Source organism: Oncorhynchus tshawytscha, linkage group LG02 (assembly GCF_018296145.1).
Source record: "Oncorhynchus tshawytscha isolate Ot180627B linkage group LG02, Otsh_v2.0, whole genome shotgun sequence".
NCBI lineage: Eukaryota > Metazoa > Chordata > Actinopteri > Salmoniformes > Salmonidae > Oncorhynchus > Oncorhynchus tshawytscha.
The window spans coordinates 50038130-50053783 of record NC_056430.1 but is presented as its reverse complement, the minus strand read 5'-3'; the positions used below and the strand labels follow the sequence as shown (position 1 = coordinate 50053783).

At 41.4% G+C, this 15654-nt stretch overlaps 1 protein-coding gene across 2 annotated transcripts in view; it reads right to left on the bottom strand.

Annotated features, from left to right (window-relative positions):
- Nucleotides 1-7727, bottom strand: part of LOC112267729 (histone deacetylase 7) — an 84322-nt gene extending 76595 nt beyond the window's left edge. The window contains exons 1-2 of one of the 2 annotated variants that reach the window (XM_042300488.1): nucleotides 7533-7727; nucleotides 5-73 (exon numbers count right to left, since the gene is read on the bottom strand). The gene's annotated coding sequence lies outside the window, so the exon portion shown is untranslated. Of the gene's footprint in view, nucleotides 1-4; nucleotides 74-377; nucleotides 730-7532 lie in introns of those variants that run through there. The other variant, XM_042300489.1, reaches the window with a different exon arrangement.
- Nucleotides 7728-15654: the final 7927 nt, after the last annotated feature.

Genomic DNA, 15654 nt, shown 5'->3' with positions numbered 1-15654 from the left:
ATACCCGTCACTGTCGAAACGCGTCTTTCCAATCCGCCTGTCTCTATTTGAGGTCCAGATTCTATCTGTCCATCTGTTAGGAAGTAAAGGAAAACAATCGTGAGTACAACATACATTCAGCACTGAGTGAGTTTTGAGGTGCACCATTTAAGTGCATCATCACTTTCTGATGGGCAACCAGATGACGCGAGAGAATTGATTGTTTCAATAAATATCTAATCAAATACGTGGGTAAATGCAAAAGCGTGATGACCTTTCACACGCGCTAAACTCTGCCTCAATTCTCCCAACATAATGCAAACGAAGAATTGAAGATTTTAAATGTAAAAGATATTGTACAGACTATTCAAGAGTAGACCAAATAATAAGTAGCCTACCTCCGTGGTTACTATTTGACACATTAATTTGAGAACAGTTTTCTAATTTATTGACGTCTTCAACGCTGATATTAATTAGCGAATGAAATTCAACAGGGGAGCAACATGTGGTCCAATTTTGCGATACATGTAGGCCGTCTGTAATATTAGGCTACTGTAAATGTAGCGAATGAAATATCTTGACAACTCCAAAAGAAATTGACGAGCCTACTTCCTTTCGTCAAACGCGCAACAAAAAACTAAGCGAAAGGTGTTGACATAATCTGTCTAATTTTCGCATTGTTGAAGCTATAATTTCTGCGACGTTTCTGTTGAGTTGATCTGTTAGTCTAACGTTCATCTCCTTTGAGGAACAGTAAAATGAGCCAGTTCGGTCTCAGGGCTCCACCTGCTGAACTCAAAATACTCTTTGCGTGTGCGAGGGCGCGCACCCATTTTATCAGCCTGTCTGAATCATGTCCATTTGAGCTAAAAGTGGAGACCACACAATCGCACAATAACATTGAAACAGCTCACTCGAAATGCAGGGCTTTATTCAATCTGTAACGGTGAGGCGTTATGGGCCTTACAGATTCTGCCCAAGAAATGTAAAAGGTGATTTCAGATTGAGCCGAAATTTGCAGCATTGACCGCTCGGCTGACAGGAACATTGCCTTTAACTTTCAATCGCGCTGTAAATGCTGCATTTCTCTATAGAGATTGCTGCAAGGATAATAACGAGTATAGAAAGGATGTGGTATATTGTGTTGTTATAGAGGATTTCGAGTTCACACACACAAACAGAAAGGCATATGCAAGTGCCCGATGAAAAACCACAAACAGCAAGAGACATGTAGAAAATACATGCAAAGGCATTATAGTAAACAATATGGTGTTAATTGTACTGTATGTATGTGCATGAATGTAGAGTAGCAATTAGCAAATGAACACAAATAAACAAACAGACAGAAACCCACAAACAAACACAGACAATACTAGTGCACTGCCCTGATGTTCACATCCAGTAGTGTCCATAGACAGACTCTTCAGAGTGTGAGGGTAAGATAAGGAACATGGCAGGGAGGGAGAGACGAGATGAGTGCAGACAATGTACAGTGCCAGCCTCACCCTGCCGGAGTAGACAAAAACATGAGGTGCCAAACACACACACAACACACTCCAACAAAACTTGATTGAAAATAGGTAATGACCTTGTCACTGCAAATTCAAAACTGGACACAATGTTTTCTCTGTTGAGCAAAGAAGAGGGATAAACTCCTTCTATTCAGCTTACAGTTGTAAAACATTGCGGTGTGAAGTAATAGGGGAAAAAAATGGCAATTACTTTTAGTGTTCGGCAGGTATGCCAAAAGGATTTTCCCTTTTCAGTCTGTGCTGTGTGCCTCTGTGAAGTCAAACATCAGAAGGGAAGTGGCTGTATAGCAGTTTACCTCAACAGCATTTGCTTTGAAATCATGTACGGCTTAATGTAAAATGATATGTTCCTAACATATTTTCAAAGAATCAAACATGAATCTAAATTATGAGAGTACAAATTGGGGCCACAATTAATCAAGGATGGACCGCAAACGGTCCCCGGGCCACAACATTAATATAAATTGTGTATTGATCCATGGGAGTGCCGAGTTTAAATTCAAGCTACAAGCACGTATCCCAAGTTAGGATTGGGTCCACCCCACAGTCATACCCATGACTTGTTGGCTGATTACTCTTGCCATAAGTACCAGAGAGACACTAGCTGTGTTGTATTATGGTTCTGATAAACTTGTTGATATCAGTTTGTTTTGAGTGGAATTGTAATTTCACCTTAAATGAACTGAAGAGAGCCAAAGTGTAAACAGTGCCAGACTGGTTCAGACAATTCCAAAAGATGAACTGACTGAATCTATTTGACCATCCCAAATCAGGTTAGAGTTATCTCCATGGGCCGTGCTCAACGACATATTGTAGACATAGGGTGGATTTGGCCGAATGGAGAACGTTTAGTCTCATTTAAAAGGGAATAATCCTATTATCTAGGAGAGTGAGTTGAGGAGTGGCTGCTGATCTGACCCAGAATGACCAGGATTGTGAGAACTAAGAGTTCAGCTGTGACTGTGGCAAATGGGCCAGACTGCTACTGCTGTTGTGTCTTACAGAATGTTGTCACCATACAGATGGAGTTCAGTAGATTTTACATTGCTTCCAATATAATAAATATACAGCGTAAAAATAATAGGCCCTAAAACTGAACCCTGGAGGACCCCCTTCGTAAGCCGTCGAAACTCACATTTCCATGCCCTCCTGTACCACACATTGTGTTCTGTCAGAGAGATAAATGCTGAGGTGTCTGTGGGTGAGGACGGGTAGAGCTGAGAGAGATGGGGAGGAGGACAAGTGAGGTGGAGAGGTACAGAGAGAAACAGAGAGGGAGAGAGAGATACCATGCACACATGCCTCAGTAATACTGAAATGTACAGCTCTGAGCTCTATGACCAGTGGGGTGCCAGCTCCGCTCCCAGGCACAGGAAGCCAATAGGAATGAAAGGAATGCAGTCAGGCAATGCAGTGATGGAGGGAACAGAAGTTACCGTACACACAGGGCAGATTGCCAAAAAGAAAAAAAGACAGAAAGAAAGATAGATAGATACATACTGCGACCGATCACAGTGTTCAACATGTACATGTATATGGCATAAGTAAATATTAGATGTAGAATATTTGATAGAGATTATTATTATTATGAGGAGTCCTACTGTAGCTTCATGCAGTGTTATGATTCCTGGAATATGTCATATTATCTCAGTCACAGATTTCCTGGTACTGGGTGGAGGCCTGAGGGTATATCCCTGGGCAAACACTCATCTGTTATTCAATCTCTGGTGGGGGGCACAGGGTGTGTTCACCACCCTCCATCTATTTATTTCAGTCTCTCTGTTCTGTGGCTCTGCTCTGTTCTGTCTGTCTGTCTGTCTGACGGTCTCTTTCTCTGATTGTGAGACACACCGGCTGAGCTATGACTGCTGTGTGTCACTGAGCAAAACTGTCCTTTCCACTGGCAAGGCAGAGCAGGAAGCGTGAAAGAACTGAGAGAATGAATGTGATGGATCATTGTTGTGTTCCAGCCTTTCCCAGGCACATGTGAAAGATGTGGTGACATTTATCTTTGACACTTGGAAGGTCTTATATCTTTTTGGGGGTATATAGTTATGGTATAATCCATTGACTGATATTCTATTTACTGTCTCTTTCTGCCATTACATCAATTCCCTTTCATATCAGGGTAGTGTGTTTTCTATCAGATCACTCTAGTCAACGTCTTGTAACAAACCTCAGACTCGACTGTCTCTAGCTAGCAGTGGTGTGGTGACTGTGAAGGTGTTGAGATGCTAGCGAAAATGGGTTGCCTTTCAGCCTTTCCATTCCTGGTAGAGATGCTATGTTACGCTAAGCCACAGAGAAGACAGATAAAACACACTCACTTCGTTTCACTGGAAACAGAGATGCTGGAAAGCGCAGTGATATGACGCCCTCACACACTCCTCTGTGTGTGTGTGCGCGCGCGCGTATGTGTGTGTGTGTGTGTGTGTGTGTTTGCGCATGTACTGTAACCTCAAAGGATTGTACATTTCTTGTCTTATGTCTTGCTCTCTGCAGGCAACAACTTGAAATTAATGACATCAAATGAACACACCTCATTGATGACAACAAATTGAAAAGACGAGGGAGGCCATGAATAATGGATAGAAATAGACAGTACAGCATTTTCCCTTTCTGTCTGTCTTGCTATTAGTGGGTTTTCCTTCCACCTCCAAGTGAGAATTGAGAAAAGTTGTTAGTCATCATACATCCAGCATCACCTTTTACTGCAGTGGGCTAAATCAGGGTCAAACAGAGTGTTTCTTAAACAAATCTATTTCGAAACAAAATTATACACCTCACAGGCATGGTTATGGGTTTAAAAAAATAAGACACCTGTACCATGTCAGATATAGAGTTGAAATGTATTTCATTTTTAGTTTGCATCCCAATATTGCACTATATACATCAGAGAAGACTGAAATATAACAAAACCGTATAAAAACATTTTTTTTAAATGTATTAATGATACAATTATGAAAAATATGAATAATATTCCATCCATGAGGCTAAAGAGGGTGCTTTTGGTCACTGACTGCCGAAAAAGGCTACCACTTCTCCTTTTGCACATACCTGCAAATCTCCCTTTCCATCACCCAGTGTCTGTGCCCCTTTCAAAAGCTACCTTTCAAAGTGACAACAACAACTAGTGATGGTTGGTCATTATATGGTATATAGTTTTGCAGTTATAATTTTGGGCAGCAGGTAGCCTAGCGGTTAGAGCGTTGGGCCCAGTAACCCGAAAGGTCGCTGTTGCATAATACCAGAGCCGACAAGGTGAAAAATCGGCAGATGTGCCTCTGTGCAAGGCACTTAACGCTAATTTACTCCAGGGGTGCAGTACTACTATGTCTGATCCTGTAAAAACAACACGTTTCACTGCACCTATCTGGTGTATGTGATAATAAAACATCCATTTTTGTTGTATTGTTACAGAAATATACTGAGAGTCATGCAATGACTCAACTTGTCCAGCAGGGGGTGGCAGTTAACGAACCATTTGACCACCCTGAGGCTACAGTACTTCTCATTGAATCTCAACATTGGCTAAAGCCCAAGGGAGTCTTACCATGAACAAAATCACCCATCACACATCCTCTTTACCCATTATGCACAATAATTTCCTCTCTGCACTTGACCTATGGTCTCGGTCACTCCTCTACTAAGACTGAAAGTCAACTACTGTCCCAGAGAGAGTGTTATGTCCCAATGGGCTACTTCTGTCTGACAGTGACCTTTTGACGTCTTGACCTAGTGACCTCCACAGGCTAAACACAGTCTGTGCTGGAAGATTTATCACCGCAACAGAAATACTGGCCATAAGTAATTAAACGGAGGCTGATTACCCAATCTGGCATTTCACAGAAAGGGTTTCTGTGCTAAAAATGAAATTCATTTGATTGAATTTCAAATTCATGTAATAATCAGAGAACTCATACCATTGGTCCAAGAAGCATAACACAGGGTGCAATCATAGTGGTTACTATGCAAATATGACCGATTTGAACTTTTCATAACTAGGTACCGAGGGCATTTTGTGAAATATCACTGTTTTGCGATGTCACGCTGTAACTCTCAACAAGAGTTGGTCTGGAGTGAGATACCATCTCTATTATGGAAATACTTAATTTGTGTGTTATTTACAACAGATATTCTCATCTACGTCTCGTATAACTTCAATGGTGAGCATCTATGAAACAGTGCACATCTACAATATGAATTCATCGAATTGTTCTGCTTAACAGTAGAGATTTATTTAGGTGTAGATGACATCAGTCCTAAACCTCTATATGAAGCGCTTTCAACTCTCAAACCAACAAGAACTCCTTGGACTGTAATTTGAGTTTGTCACCTCCAAGTCGGAGCAAAATAGCTTGGGAATGTCCTCATTATGGACCATTATTGTCAAAAAGGGCATAAAACTCCTGATTTAGGAGCTCAACAAACCACACATACACAACTATATATATATGTGGAGTAGCCCTGGGAAGATTAAAAATAGAGAGGAACTTTAGTGTTTTGGGCAAGAGAGTGAGCAAAAGGCTGAGCCATGAGTTCAGTCGTGTTTTTTTTAATCAAACTAGATTTAAGTGTGGTGCACTGTAAGTTCAAGATGAGGAGGATCAAGAAATCAAGATCTGGGAATGCCCTGCACTCTGTTTTTTTTTGTGTCTTATGACGACTAGTTTTGATCTAGTCTCTGATAATGACTTTATGTTTTCAAATTTTGGTTGCCTGAAGATTGTCCCACGCCGTAGAAATACAATCAGTGGTAAAGTACACAAATGTCGAACTCTACAGCTAGGACAGCTTTTGTAGCCATACAACTAAGAAAATGTTTGTATGTTGACATTTCAAATTGCGCTGTCGCTATCATAAAGGCAGTTTTTCAAAGGAATAAGAAGACGTGTGCCAATGGACAGGAAGGGAGAGAGGGGGGAAATGAGATGGACAAATTGCAAGCACATTTAGATGATTTGTTCTTTTTCCCTGCTTAGGGACCTGTAGGGCAGTGATCAGTGCTGTGGGACACATGGAAATACATTGGTCAGATAATGAAAGCAGGCCAATTCACTCTCAACGCTCCTAGCTATCTCTCCTCCTTCTCACTCTGCGAGCTCTATTCATCGTATGGGGAGAAAGTAGCACATCAGAATGATCAAAACAAAACGAACCATTAGGAAATTTCCCCTTACCCTGTCTACTCTCTCTGTTTCTATGTGTGTCTCTCTCCACACACACACACACACACACACACACACACACACACACACACACACACACACACACACACACACACACACACACACACACACACGCTTGCACGCACAAACACACACACATGCACACACACACACACACACACACACGCTTGCACGCACAAACACACACACATGCACACACACACTCTGACACTGGTGGTGGGACTGTTGTTTTGTGTTCCCTTCTTCTGAGCGGACTGACTAAGTCTCAGGGGTGGGTGGGGTCTGTTTCCAATTTTCGACCCTCTCCCCGTCCCGAGTCCCAAGCAACATCACCTCCGAATTCAACGACAAAAGGAAAAACCTACTGTAGGTACAATAATCATATTTTCCTCTGAATGCCCAGAGTTTTTCCGCATGTGATATTAGTGTGGTATCATTTAACATGAACAACAAAGCGAGTGTGGGAAGCTACATCACAAAGCGAGGAAGAACCAAAGCTAAAGCTGTTCTCCAGAAACGCACAATGAGATACTTGACACATGAACATCTGCCCGGGAGTTTGACTCAAACAAGATGACAACAACGATGAATCAACAAAACCCCGTCTTTACCAACTTGAATAAACAACATATCTCCTCATCTGCACACGTGTTACCCTTACTCTCTAACGTGAGCATGTCAAGTACAGTGGAGTTGAAGTGAAGTGTAAAGTGACATCTCATTCTCTTGTCAGCCCATCTCTAATCGCATAGAACCCCTGAGAAACCAGATTGCAGAGTGATACAAAAGTACCCATCTGATACAGAACAGTAAAACTATTTTATTTTCTTACCAGTATTAGATTTGGACAGCCAGTGTTAGGTGCTTTCTTGTCCCTCATACAGCAGTCAGCAAGCAGGTCAATCTCAGAGGGACGGACGGGTTGAAGTGGGTGGGTGGGTTAGATACTTGCTGGACAGCGGGGTGGGTAGAGAGCAAGTGTGTACGTTCAAGGAGAGAGAGAGAGAAGAAGTGCTTGAGACAAGGGTCTTGCTCTGCCTTTTGAGCCACTCTCACTTCCGCTCTCTCTCTCTCTCTCTCTCTCTCGCTCTCGCTCTCTCTCTCTCTCTCTCTCTCTCTCTCTCTCTCTCTCTCTCTCTCCTCTCTCTCAGGCTCACACAGTTGCTCAGCTCTATCAGTGTGATGTAGGTTTTGTCAGTGCAACCCCCGAACCAGAAGCCACGGGGATAGTAAGAGAAAAAAATATGGAAAGTGTTTGTGAGCAGTGGTGTAAAGTACTTAAAAGTAAAAATACTTTAAAGTACTACTTAAGTCGTTTTTTGGGGTATCTGTACTTTACTTTACTATTTCTATATTTTACTCCACTACATTCCAAAAGAAGAAAATAATGTACGTTTACTCCATATATTTTTCCCTGACACCCAAAATACTCTATACATTTCGAATGCTTAGCATGGCAGGAAAATAATGGATTTCACGCATTTATCAAGAGAACATCCCTGGTCATGCCGTCTTCCTCTGATCTGGCGGACTCACTAAACACAAATGCTTTGTTTGTAAATGATGTCTGAGTGTTGGAGTGTGCCCCTGGCTATCCATAAATTAAAATAACAAGAAAATGGCACTGTACGGTTTGCTTACAGTTTTTTCCAACTGCTTACACACGTTTTCAAAACTGTCTCCTTTTTTCAAAACTCTACACACAATTCCCAAAACTGCACACACAAAATGCAAAATGTCTCACATCTCCTTCAAAATGTAACACTGCATTCAAAATGCAATAAACACATGTCAGAATGAAGCATTTGCATCAAATGGCAAACACTGCTTTCATAATACTACATTTTTGGATATACCATGTAAACACTGTTGTTTTAAATCTAAAGCTCTTTGGTCTTTCATAGGCTTATATCTACATTTCAATACAATGTTCTACAGTGAAAGTAATCTACTGAGAGGGGTAACAAGTACACTGTAAACACCAATGCAATGTAGAAACAGAAAATATTTATTAGGCCAAACATTACTGTTGTATACAGTAGCATACAACAAAACCATAAACATATGTAAACCAAAAGTATATTCTTTAGAATACAGTAAAGAACACAATTGTGTGTGTGGGGTCCCGGGGGGTCAGTCCAGGAATTGGTGAGGGGGGCTTCATCTCTTCTCCGGCCTGGGTCTGGCCACAATACTTCATCCACATCACAAGATACGTTTTCTCTTGCCAAACATCGAGGGAAGTATCTCCTATAGCGTGGCGTATCCAACCTTGGACAGAGGCAACCTCTATGTCCCCACCTGCGTCCTCCATTACCTGAAGAAGCGGCATGCGGGCATATGGATGGCAATCAACCATATGCCCGCATGCAACTACAAATTGTGGCTGGGTGGCAAACCAGTTTTGGACCAGAACTGCCCGATGAAAACTAACATTGTCCCATAAAAGCATAAATATAGCAGGCGAATTACATGGGCATCCAGCTCCAATACTCTCTGTAACAGACAAAAGGATATGCAGATGAGTAAATATGGTATGTCGAAGTACTGGAAGTAGTGTTGCATACATACCTCTACAAAGTCATGTTGCATATTCTTGACTCTGTCAGAGTTGCTCTCAAATGGCACCTTGTAAAGTTGTTTCATCGTCACTCGGTGCCGTTGGAGGAGGTGTTGTATGGTCGACAGGCTTACAGCATTGATGTTGTTAAATATGGTGTCATTATTCAAGATATGCTCTCTTATATCTCGAATCCTAATTGCATTGTTGGCCAAAACCATATTTATAATTGCAGTCTCTTGTACATCTGTAAACAAGCGTCCTCGTCCTCCATGATGTCTTTGCCTTTCCACTCTGTACAGAATTGAAACACAGTATGTGTTCAGCATAGGAACTGTAAACAATGTACAAAAAAATGTACTTTTTCCAACACTGTGTGTGTGTGTGTGTGTGTGTGTGTGTGTGTGTGTGTGTGTGTGTGTGTGTGTGTGTCAGAGAGAAAGTAAGAGTGAGAGAGAGAGAGTGTGAGAGAGCGAGAGAGAGAAAGAGAGAGAGAGAGAAAGAGAGAGAGAGAGAAAGAGAGAGAGTGTGTGTGTGTGTGTGTGTGTGTGTGTGTGTGTGTGTGTGTGTGTGTGTGTGTGTGTGTCAGAGAGAAAGTAAGAGCGAGAGAGAGAGAGCAGGAGTGTGAGAGAGAGAGCGAGAGTGTGAGAGAGAGAGCGAGAGTGTGAGAGAGAGCGAGAGAGAGAAAGAGAGAAAGAGAGAGAGAGAGAGAGAGAGAGGCTGTGGCAGACATTGACAATGGCAGGAAATGTTGTATCAGGATGCACTGTATGAAAATACAAACAGTAAAATCAAATAACACCCATAAAAACAACTTAAAAACACATTGTACTCAAAATATCCTTTAGGAAGGTAGTGTTTTGACAGTTACTGTACGTTTTTAACCTGGCATTACAATGCAATATCCCTCGGGCCATAACAATGTATCTTGTAGAGGGCTTTTACTGCAAATGATTATTTATTGATAGTCACTGGTTCAGGGAGGTATCTCACAAACCATGATCAATAAGTTGAATGTGTTATTAGTCATATATACGGGATACGCATGGAATTCATTTTCCAACAAAATTCTTACTCGCAGGTTCCTTCTCGACAATGCAACAACAATAATAAATAAGAAAAGAAAAGAATACGAACATAAAGTAAATGGCAGTAGAATAATACATTTTAGTATAATACAGGAAGGCACAATTTATAGTCCAATATTTACAACGGTATTGGGGAAGGGGGGGGGCAAGTGTACAAATATGTGTGTGTGTGTGTGTGTGTGTGTGTGTGTGTGTGTGTGTGTGTGTGTGTGTGTGTGTGTGTGTGTGTGTACTGTATGTCTGTTTGGATGTGTGCATGAGTGAGTGAATGTGTGGTAAGGTGCGGACATACAGAGCAGGTGGTCTGTCCAGTTCAAATGTTTAGCAGTCTGATGGCTTGCAGATAGAAACTGTCTCGGAGACGGTTGGTATCAGACCTCATGCTTTGATGCCGTCTAACCGACGGTAAGTGAAGGAACAGCTCGTGGCCTGGGGGGTGTGGGTTTCCTTGATGAAGCTGCGTTCCTTCCTCGGGCCCCATTTCGAGTAGATCCTTCATGTCCTGGATGGGTAACAGTTGTGTATTTATTGGCTGCAATGTCTGCCAATTTACCAATATTAACTGGAAGAACAGAGTCATCTCCAAAAATAATAAGGGAAGGATCTAGTGGTAGTCATACTAGTGACCTGTGATAAGATCTGAATAATGTCATCCCAATAATTGGCTAATATAAGGTATAGATGCCAATGAAACAGGGGAAAGACTATTCCTCTATCTGTCTCCAAGAGGGTGAACATGTTGTATCTTGCCATAGCCACAGCCTTTAACTGAGATTCCCAGTAATACAACTGGAAGTCAGGTAGAGTAAGACCTCCTTCCGAGTATGGTTTGCATAAAGCTGTGTGTTTCAAATACCTTCCTATTAAGTTGTTTGTAGAAAACTTTGGGAGTAGGAAAGGCCAAGGTTTGAAAAAGGTACAGAAATTGTGGTAATATATTCATCTTTACAGAATTGACCCGCCCAATAAGAGAAATGGGTAAATCCTGTCATCTATCCAATTCTTCCCCAACCTTTTTTGAGAAGTGGAGTTGATTTGTCTTAATATGTTCAGAAGGAATTTGCAATCCCAGATATGTCATTTTCGGATGTCTCCAAGGAAACGGCTGGTCTAGAATTGGGTTCTGCATAAATGCCCTGTTAAAAGGCATGATTATACTCTTTCATATGTTTATTTTATATCCTGAAAAGGTCCCGTACTCTTTCAGGAGGTCAACTAATGCTCAGAGTGAAATTTCTGGTTTAGTGAGGTAAAGCAAAATGTCATCGGCGTATAGCGAGACCAAATGTCTGCGCCCACCTATACGAGCCCCATGGATGAATGGATGAGCTCTAAAAGCTTCCGCCAATGGCTCGATAGCCAAAGAAAAAAAGAGAGGACTAGCGGGACAACCCTGTCTTGTGCCACGTGATAGAGAGAACTGGGAGGAAACGTTTCCATTAGTCAGGATCTGAGCTACCGGACATTTGTACAGTAATCTAATCAGACCTACATACTTAGGTCCAATATTCATCATCTGTAAAACTTCAAACAGGCAGTTCCATTCTATGCAGTCAAAAGCTTTTTCCGCATCAAATGAGGCCGCCACCACACATTCTTGGTCATTCTCTACATAATGCATACTATTAATTAATCTTCTGATGTTATCAGGAGATGAGTGGTTTCTTACAAAGCCTGTTTGGTCCATACCAACCAAATCAGGATGAAACTTGTCTAGTCAAAGAGCTACGAGTTTCGCAAGAATCTTATATGTTCAATAAAGATATTGGTCTATTCAACCCACAAAGCAGATGATCTTTCCCAGGTTTTTAACAAAACTGTGACCAGTGCTTGTTCAAGTGTGCCTGGGAGCTTTTCTGTGTCTATGGCATGAATAGACATATTGCAAAGAGCCTCAATTAGTTTGGGTAAAAAGGATCTATAGAATTCAATAGGGAATCCATCTAACCCTGGTGATTTCCCCCCAACAGTTTTGAAAATTTAATCTCTAACTTCCTCAGATGTAATCTCTTTCTCCAAGTACTGTCTATCGCCATCAGTTATAGCTTGTAAATTGAGTTTGTTCAAAAACACATGCATTGTGGCAGGGGCATCCCCTTCAGATTTGTACAATGTTTCATGAAACTCCCTAAAGACTAAATTAATTTCCTCAAGGCCCTGAACAACTGTGTTATTGGGCAGCTTTAATAGAACTAATAGCCTTACTAGCTTCATCTCGCCTTATCTTCCCAGCAAGCAACTTTCCTGCTGTATCTCCATGTTCATAGTAGTTTTGTTTTGTTCTCCTAAGTGCATGTTATATTCCAATTGCTTTGAGTCAATTTTTTTGTAGAGTTGAGTTGTCAAATGTTATACTATGTTCATTTTCCAGATCTCAAATGTCTTTCTCCAACAAATCTACTTGAGCCTTATACATCTTACACCTACTTTAGGGGGGGGGGGGCAGAGTTGCTATTGGTGCTAAAAAAAGATGTTGATATGAGTGTTCAGAAATGTTACAAATGTGAGATTATTTAGTATGTGCCAAACCTCCACCTTCTTGAGGGTGTTTTAAAAAAAAAATCACCTTTATTTAACCAGGTAGGCTAGTTGAGAACAAGTTCTCATTGGCAACTGCGACCTGGCCAAGATAAAGCGTAGCAGAGTTACACATGGAATAAACAAAACGTACACTCAATAATACAGTAGAACAAAAGAAAACAAAAGTCTATATACAGTGAGTGCAAATGAGGTATGTTAAGGCAATAAATAGGCCATGGTGGCGAAGTAATTACAATACAGCAATTAAACACTGAAATATTAGATGTACAGAAGATGAATTTGCAAGTAGAGATACTGTTGTGCAAAGGAGCAAGATAAATAAATAAATACAGTATGGGGATGAGGTAGGTAGATAGATGGGCTGTTTACAGATGGGCTACATGCAGGTGCAGTGATCTGTGAGCTGCTCTGACAGCTGGTGCTTAAAGCTAGTGAGGGAGATATGAGTCTCCAGCTTCAGAGATTTTTGCAGTTCGTTCCAGTCATTGGCAGCATAGAACTGGAAGGAAAGACGACCAAAGGAGGAATTGGCTTTGGGGGTGACCAGTGAGATATACCTGCTGGAGCGCGTGCTACGAGTGGGTGCTGCTATGGTGACCAGGGACCTGAGATAAGGCGGGGCTTTACCTGGCAGAGACTTGTAGATAACCTATAGCCAGTGGGTTTGGCGACGAGTATGAAGTGAGGCCAACCAACGAGAGCGTACAGGTCGCAACAAGAGCATACAGGTGGCGGTGGTGGGTAGCATATGGGGCTTTGGTGACAAAACGGATGGCACTGTGATATACTGCATCCAGTTTGTTGAGTAGAGTGTTGGATGCTATTTTATAGATGACATCACCGAAGTCGAGGGTCGGTAGGATGGTCAGTTTTGCGAGGGTATGTTTGGCAGCATGAGTGAAGGATGCTTTGTTGCGATATAGGAAGCTGATTCTAGATTTAATTCTGGATTGGAGATGCTTAATGTGACTCTGGAAGGAGAGTTTACAGTCTAACCAGACACCCAGGTATTTGTATTCTACGCCAGAGCCGTCCAGAGTAGTGATGCTGGACGGGCGAGCAGGTGCAGGCAGTGATCGATTGAATAGCATGCATTTAGCTTTACTTGCATTTACAGTTTTTTCCAACTGCTTACACACAAAATCTTTTCATGTCACACGATTTTTGAAACCTCTCACTCAAAGTGCAAAACTACACACCAAATGTGAAAAACCATAAGCTATTTCTCAGCCTTTGACTCAGTTGTCAATTGCATAAAACACTTTTTTCAAAATACTACACACAATTCTCAACCTAAAACACAAAAATCTAACAGGAAGTGACTTGCTTTCCTTTTCCAAACACAACCAATCAAAATGCTACACTTATTCACCAGGTCACACACACACTCCTCACATGTGCAAACACTAATAGCTTAACTGATGACTAACCAATCACTGCTTTACTGTAGTATAGGCCTATAAATAGGTCAAAGGTCAGATGACCTGTTTTGAACAATGGATCTCAACAATGGACGGAGAGCAAGAGGAGTAGGAGGGAGAGGAAGAGGATGAGGGCAAAGAAGAGAAGGAAGGAGAGGCATCTCTAATGAGATTAGGGCTAAATTTGTTGATCATGTGATCAACCACGGTTTGACCATGAGAGAGGCTGGACTGAGAGTCCAGCCCAATTTGAGTCGATTTACAGTGGCGTCCATAATTCGAACCTTCAGAAATGAGAACAGGTATGCAACTATCTAATGACTATTTTAGCATTAGAGTAATGTACTGTAAAATACGTATGACTTCATAGTATTGCATAAACATTTGTAACTCTAAGCCATCCATTTACTGCACTGCATTGAATGAATAAGGTTGGTTATCATGCTGTACTACATTGTTTTGTACATTGTTTACAGTTCCTATGCTGAACACATACTGTGTTTGAATTCTGTACAGAGTGGAAAGGCAAAGACATCATGGAGGACGAGGATGCTTGTTTACAGATGTACAAGAAACTGCAATTATAAATATGGTCTAGAGGTTGCCTCTGTCCAAGGTTGGATACGCCATGCTAGAAGATTCTTCCCTCAATGTTTGGCAAGAGAAAACCTATCTTGTGATGTGGACGAAGTATCGTGGCCAGACTCAGGCCGGAGAAGAGATGAAGCGTAGCTTAGCACTGGTGACTGCCCCCCCCACCCCTACCAATTCCTGTACTGCCCCCTTGGGAGGCCACACACACAATTGTGTTCTTTACTGTATTCTAAAGAATATACTTTTGGTTTGCATATGTTTATGGTTTTGTTGTATGCTACTGTATACAGTAGTAATGTTTGGCCTAATAAATATTTTCTGTTTCTACATTGCATTGGTGTTTACAGTGTACTTGTTACCCCTCTCAGCCGATTACTTTCACTGTAGAACATTGTATTGAAATGTAGTTATAAGCCTATGAAAGACCAAAGAGCTTTAGATTTAGAACAACAGTGTTTACATGGTATATCCAAAAATGTAGTATTATGAAAGCAGTGTTTGCCATTTGATGCAAATGCTTCATTCTGACATGTGTTTGTGGCATTTTGAATGCAGTGTTACATTTTGAAGGAGATGTAAGGCATTTAGCATTTTGTGTGTGCAGTTTTGGGAATTGTGTGTAGAGTTTTGAAAAAAAGGAGACCGTTTTGAAAACTTGTGTAAGCAGTTGGAAAAAACTGTAAGAGCAGTTGGAGGCCACAGGAGTAGAGTTGTATGGCATTGAAGCTCGTCTGGTGGTTAGTTAACTGG